The sequence below is a fragment of the Protopterus annectens genome, chromosome 2.part0 (genome assembly GCF_019279795.1).
Source record: "Protopterus annectens isolate FY-2018-M chromosome 2.part0, PAN1.0, whole genome shotgun sequence".
In the NCBI taxonomy this organism is placed as follows: Eukaryota; Metazoa; Chordata; order Ceratodontiformes; family Protopteridae; genus Protopterus; species Protopterus annectens.
Genome location: NC_056728.1, coordinates 1,850,497,304 through 1,850,505,045, shown reverse-complemented (window position 1 = coordinate 1,850,505,045; position 7,742 = coordinate 1,850,497,304).

Below are 7,742 nucleotides of genomic sequence, written 5' to 3'. Positions count from 1 at the left end.
TTTTTTTTACTTTGTAAATGTTTCCCAACTAAGAATGTAATGTTTTGAGTCTTCCTAAATTAATCGCTTTATTATTTTTTTTTACAATGCTCTTATTTGTTGCAAATGAAGTTCTGCCACAACAAAAAAGCCACTTTAGGTGGAATTCATTTGGGGTAATGCATCTACCAGAAGCATGCTTAATGACATTAATGGAGAAGATGATACACTACAACAGAAAGTGATGAAGCAAAATGCTTGAGTAAAGTACTATTAATGAAAAAGATGTATATAAACATAAACTTCACAGCTGACAACACATGCATGGATTGAAAGATGTAACTGAGTGACCAAGAGTTTCAAGGCATTGGGAACACTTGAACTGTCTGCACATCCATGCTCCATAAATGGGAGCTGCATGCAGGAGAAATCACTAATAACATTGGCATGGACCAGTGTTCACCTATGCAATAGGACCATACAGAATTTTGCAATCCAAATTTGCCAGATAAATAGGCCTCCTGCTATGCAACTTTCCTTTATATTTACCCTTCCAAAAACATAATTATTAAAACATACCTTACATATTTTCTCTTTTCTATCCACCATTGCTGTAACATCTTTCTTAAGATAAATTTCTTCTTATTCCATGTTTTATAAAAATGAAAGTTATACCATCTATGCCTAGAGTTCACTATCATTTAAACAGTCTTTGAGTAGCTTTTATTTCGCCAGTTGTAAGATCTATTACAATCTCCTCCTTAGTCTCTGAAATCATTTTTTTCAGTTTTTCCTGAATTAAATTCATCCCATACAACTTTTCCATATATAGCAATGCTGCCTTTGTCTTTTCTTCCTGTGTTTCATCAGTGCCATTATCATCTGATCATCTCAGCATATAAGGATTTCTTTTCTTTTCCTCCCTAACTAGTAAGGACATTACTTCTTTTTTTTTTCTTTTTCTTCACTATATATTTTGTTTTCTAACCACCCTTTCACATGTTCTTCTTTAACTCTTAGAAGGTATGCTCAGTGTTTTGGAATTGCAATGAATCTTCTCCTGCTTAAGAATTTAATTCTAAAACATATCGCAAATATTCTTTTGCCACATATCCCTACAATCTTCACCCCATCTCCCGAGTATCAAACATTCTTTTTAAGTTCTTTTTGTAAGTAGTCCATTAATCATTCTGACAGCTATAGCATGTCTATATGGACGATCCTTGACCCATCATTATAAGTGTTATATGTAAGCCATTCCACAAATTTATACCTCTTCGCTAAATGTGCCTAGTCTTACATTCCTCTCAATTCTTTTTCAATTCACTTCTAAAACTGTTGCCATAGGATTAAACAAAAGTCACTAATGACTTCACATATGTATTCAAGGTAACTTTTGAACATTAAAAAATGGATTTTGTCTTTTTTTCATATACTATAGATGAATTAATTTTGCCCCTATATCCGTTCTCTTAAATATTTCTTCAAAATCTCTTTTCAGTTTTTACCCCTTATCATTATTTTCCATCAAAACAGCAGTTACTGATCCCCACCATACCACTATATCATTTAACTTGACATATTTTCTGACTTCCTGAACATCCCTACCCATGATTGTCCTTAGTAGTAGTGTATACAGAAAATGTAGAGATATGTTATGCTTAATGTCACCTCTCAGCAATCTGAGATCTGAGTTTTCTTACTCAACTGTACGATATTTATGGTTAGATTACTGTTGTACTAGCTTAAGCTATCTGAGAAAAATACCAGAGTTTAGAAAGCAAGGGAGGAAGAAGAAGGAGCAGAGTCCAGGAACCCTGGAGAAAAGTCCTAGCAAAGCTTGTTCTGGACCCAGATAAGGAATCCAGTTTGTAGTGCTTGGTAAAAGTGTATGCAGATGACTATAGTGGTGTCTCTGCAATATTTTTAGAGTCCACAGCTTCCAAAATGCCACAGAAGTAGCAGCAATCCTCGTAGAGTATAATCTGACCTTGACTGGAAGTGTTTTGTTATGTGAGAAGAACAAAAAGCAATAGCATGAGACAACCATTTTGAAAATAAAAAAGCTAAGTGACTACCTGTGAAACAATGTGCTGACTTTTTACTGTCCTAGCAGCTGTTTAAACTTCTCAAGAATTAAACATACTAGTCTCCAGAGTATTCAGAGATGGACCAACAGACAAAATTAGAAAAATAAACTTCTCAGGAACTCTCCACCAACATCCCCAAACTAAGCTTCAGTGCACAGACCATGCTTTCTCTGTCATTGGTCCCAGACTGTGGAAATCACTCCCTTCTTTTCAGATCAGAGCTAAAAGTACATTACAGTACTCTAGAAAAATGCAACTGCTCTTCCTCTAGTCATACAAATTAACCCCTTTTTACACTACTACCCTCCGCATGCCAGCTCTGAATGTACTTTCATTGTGATTCTTTCAGCATGCCAGCTCTGATATCTACTCTGTATATATTTGTAACATGATTTGTCTGTCACTTTGTATATAATGTCATATATCTATTGCCTTTTTATCCACAAGCCTCATCTGATGTTCACTTTATATATAATCCCGAGCTGAGACTGAAATGGATCCAATGCACTCTGTGCTCTACCCCAGTTAGCAAATCCAAAATAAATATCTATTATGTTTACCCTCAGGCTAAGACTGAACTAGGTCTAACAGGATCAATGTTTTACCCTGGTTAACAAATTCAAAATAAATAGTAAAATAAATTGCCTGGTTTGGCACTGATTATCCCTTTTTTCTTACCTTCACAGGAAATAAACAGTTGATTAGAAGTCATGAAGGTTTGTGTCTGCCAATGTTAATATTTTTGGATCTAGAAGATAAACATTGAGATGAATTGCCTGGCTCAAAGTATATTCTCAAACAACCTTGGGCATAAAAAGAAGAATCTGTTCTCAAAGTTATCCTATCTTTGTGAACGATGAGCCTGTAGCTCAGATATTCTTCTTGCAGAAGTTTGAGTAATGACTAACACTGTTTTCCTAGCTAAGAACTTCAAATAAAACTCATGAGAAAGTTCAAAAGGAAACAGAAGTCATTTTATTCCCATGGACGCAAGAAGGACCCTCAAGTCTTACAGGTAGCCAGATATGTAAAACCCCTTTTGAAAAACTGTTTCAATTAAGGTAAGGTAGAAAAGGGAGATCTAGGGACAGACAAGCAGAGATGGCCAAGAGATGGATTGTAATCAAAGAAGAAGAAAAGCCAGAGGATAATAACTCACAAACATACTAGAGAACCAAAGGAGTCTGAGCAATGAAATGGTCGTGGTTCTTTTCTTGGTGCTAACTAGAAAATTGTTTCCATTTATTCATTTATCATTTTCTAGTAGCAGGTTTTTTTTTGCTTTCTTTAATAGCCCCTATACTGTGTGAGTAAGTCCATTCTGTAAGGAAGCTTGAGGTAATTGCCCTTACCCATTTTCAAAATAAGGGAAAACCATTGTTGCCTAGGCCAGAAGGGAGTCCTACCAATTATATTTGGGGAATCCCTCTGCATCTTTAGAAGTATACTAGATATCAGAGGAATGGTTGGAAATGTATATAAGAACATCCCCGTTCATGGGAATGAGAGGACACCAGTCTTCTTAGCCTGTATGCTAGGAGTCCTGGAGTAGAATTTTCTTAAATGCCTGTTGTGGCTGGAAGCAAATAGATCTACTTGGGGTGTTCCCCACAGAAGGCTCAATACTTGGAAGACCACTGGGCCCAACTTCCATCCGTGAGGGTCTGTTATTGTCCTGCTCAACTTGCCTGCAGGAATGTTTTGCTTTGGCAGAATGTAGGAAGCAGACAGATTATGCTGATTTCATAGATCCCAGGCAATCATATGAAGTCTACAAAGAGCATAGGACCTGGTTCCCCATTTGTTTATGCACCACACCACTTTAGTGCTGCCTGTGATTACTGTCAGAGGGCTTATAGTCCAAAGATGGTTCAGAGATTTGAGAGCATTTACTAGTGCAGTCATTTCTTTGACATGCATGTGCTTTAATTTCTCTTACTTCTTCCTCAGGTTCTGGACTTTCCTACTGGACACAGATTGCCAAGCATATTTTGATACATTTGTGGCTGCAGACTGAGAAGGAGCTGGAAAAGAAAAAAGGAAATATGGGTTGCGCTATAACTGATTCTGCCACCAGAGTTATTATCTTTTAACAAGCCTCAGCACTGGGATCTGAAGTGAAGGAGGTTGCTGATTTTGTGTTCAAACTGATTTGATGAACCACTGAATTTTCCTCAAAGGTCTTGTAAGTTGTTCCAAATGAATCATGACAATAAGATATTTCCTGTCAGATGCTTGAGTCTGGTTGGAAAATATCAGAAACTCCTCCTTGTAACATCCCACTTAGCCATGAGGAAGAAAGGCTATTATGAAGGATGCATCTAGTAGACATCCCAGAAATACTATCCTGGGAGACAGAATGAGAGACGTCTGTATGTTTACCTAAAAACTCTGGCTGAGAAAAGAGGCTTATTAATCAAGGCATAGATTTCTGACAACTTGTGAAAGAAACTGAAAAAATGAGGCAATTATCTAAATATGAGGAAATATAAATGTCATGGAACCTGCAATGGGCTATCATGGGAGCCAGGACTTTGTAAACACTCTTAGAGCTGTTGATAACCCAAAGGACAAGGTAGAAAACTGAAAATGTAAACCAGAACCAGGAAAACATCAAAAGAGTCTAAGGTTTTTGAGAACTGGAATATGATAAGTATCCTTCTTTTTAATCCTGAGAGGTATAATAAGAGGTAACAGAGACTGTAGAGAGGCAGCATTTTAAATTTTGGAATTTTGATGCAAAGGTTTAGAAAGGAAAGGTCTAAGACAACCCATCAAGTTCCTGTTTTATCTGGCACCAAAAGATTCTTGAATAGTAACCTCTCACTGTTTGATCTGGGGGAATAGGTTCTTTAACCCTGTTAGGCAGCATCTGAGCTATGTTAGGAGGGAACAGGGACCTGTTATTGTATGAATACAGAAGGGTTCCTTGAAAAGGAGTAATGGAATCCCACTGCCAGTTGTAGCCTTTCAGAATGATTCTCAGTACCCAACAGTTTGAATCTATCTTGTGCCATGTAGAAAAGTGAAAATTTAGTCTTTGGGATAGTTTTACAGAATTGTCAATGTGGAAAGGAAAATTCACTTGAAGAGCTATATAGTCAGTCTGATTTCTTAGACTGTCCTTTGTACTGGGAGGAATCTCGTGTCCTATGACCCTCCCTACCATTGCTTTTTTGAAATTATGTTTCTATGTGCCATAATAAAAACACTTATTGTGTTTCCTGAAAAAGGTACCTGAACTGGAAGAAAAAGTATCTATTACTTTTTGACAAGGAGGGTTATAAAATCTGGACAACCCATGAATAAAGTTAACCATTTCATAGAGAGCACCCCAGCCGTGCAAGGCTGCAATGCCTTCCATAGAGTCAGACCTCAAAAGGAGCACAAAAGAACCAAAGACACAGGTGTATCCTTCTTCATTAAGGAGAAATGCACATCTAGACTGGTTAAACAGTACAATTCTCTTGAGCTACTCCAAGTCCAAGTAACTGTAGTTAAAATCCCCTTCAACATATTGGTAGCTACTGGTCAACATGCTAGCTACCTTTACTTACTACAGTCACTTGCTATGCAGCCAGACACCTTTGTCATTGGTGATTTCAACTGTCCTTCCATTGACTGAAAGACATATATGAGCACTAACATGTTCGCCCTGAGGTTCCTGGAATTTGTCAATACAAATACTCTGATAGTCTGTACCACCACATGGGGCTCAAATGCCCATACCCCCACAAGGGGCTCAAACGCCTTATACTTAGTGCTCATCAACATGGGGGTCACTGCATTGCACCCTGTCTGTTGCCCTCCCTGGTAAGGTCTGATCACAATTCAGTCTTCTTTGAAGTAATAATTGGACCTGACCTAAAATAATGAAAGATTTCTCCAAAGTAAACTACAGCCTACTAAGCAATGGTATACATAGTTTTGAACCATCTGCTAACACAGCAAACAAAGACTCCTATGCAAAAGTGTACACAAATGCCTTGTGTAATCACTTATACAAGTGTATAAACTTAGCTGTACCTGAACACATGAAAACCAGGTCCTTAAGAAAAAACAAGCCACCCTGGTGGACCTCGAATATAAATAGGTTATATAACAAGAGGAAGAAACTGATGTCTAAGAACAAGAGGGAACTGACTTAGCAGAGAAAGAATACCTCCACAGCTTGGACATACACAACAGGTATCTTGCAAAGTAATCTAAAGCTAATTATGAAGATAAATTAGCATCTCTAGCTAAGGATAATAACACATTAGCTAAGTCCAAAATCTAAAAGGGAAGGCCGATTTAGTAGTGGATGGTACAACTCATACTGAACCTGAGAAAATTGCCAATCTGTTAGATGACTGATTTGATGCAAATATCACCCACTCACATCACCAGTCATACCCCAAAACATACCAGCCACCAGTCCTCTACCTAGTATCTCCAAACAGCAAGTCATAACCATGCTCTGCAAGGCCAAAAACACAGCCTCTATGGGACCAGATAACATCCCAGGCTGCTTACTCAGTAGACTAAAACAGGACATTGGGGGACCACTTTGCACTCTCTTTAACCACAGCCTAAGCACTGACTGTTTTCCAAAATAGTGGAAAACAGTAAAAGTAATTCCCCTTATACAAAGTGGGTACATCAACTGACCCTGGGAACTATAGACGCACAAGTGTAACCAACTTTATCTGCAAGGCCATGGAAAGAATTATCATGGACCTTATTAACAAAGATATAGGTGACCTTAAAACTCTTGACCCAACCCAATTTGGCTTCAGTAATGCCAGATCATGTTTATTAAACCTGGTGGACTTCTTTGAAAATGTCTCCAAAGCCCTGGATGAAGGTAAGATCATACATACCACTTATCTCAACTTAGCCAAGGCTTTTGAGCCAACCCCTCCACTCAGGTATTATTGAGAAATTCTCCCAGTTGTGGATTAACCCATACATCACTAAATGGGTAGCCAAATGGCTCACCGACTGAATGCATACAGCCAAAGTTGAGGATTCCACTTTTTTTTAGCAGACCAGTTACCAGTGGCATAACACAAGGATCTCTGCTGGGCCTTCTACTGTTTCGAATCTATTTCTTGGAAGTCCAGACAAAATTAGATGGCCTGTGGCTTACTAAGTTCACTGACAATTACAAACTGGGAGCAATCATTGAGTCCCCAAATTATGTTAACATATTACAAAAGGGGCTAACACAGACAAACTTTTGATGCCAAAGCCATGGATCAAACTGAATGCAAAAAAGTGCATCATTATCCCCTTTGGCAAAGGGAATTTCCCTGCAAGTTACAATATAGACAGTACCCCCCACCCCCCACCCCCACACACACACACAGTATCAAACCCAGTGATGTGAGATTTGGATGCACAGGTTGCTAGCAACCTAAACTTTGATCACCATGTGTCCACAGTGGTAATGAAAGTCAAGTGGATCCTTGAAGAGGTGGCCTTACTTCCTGACAGAAAAGTTACATTCTCATATAAAAACAGTTGGGGACAACAACAAAAGCATACTAGCCCAAGTCCTTAACAACACTTTTTCATAGAAAAGAAACACTGTTCCTCACAATCATGAGGGAGTCAGGACCATCTCACTACAGAAAAAGGTGTATGACAAGTGTGTAGTAGAGACTACCTTACAGGAAAAATAAGTTTGGA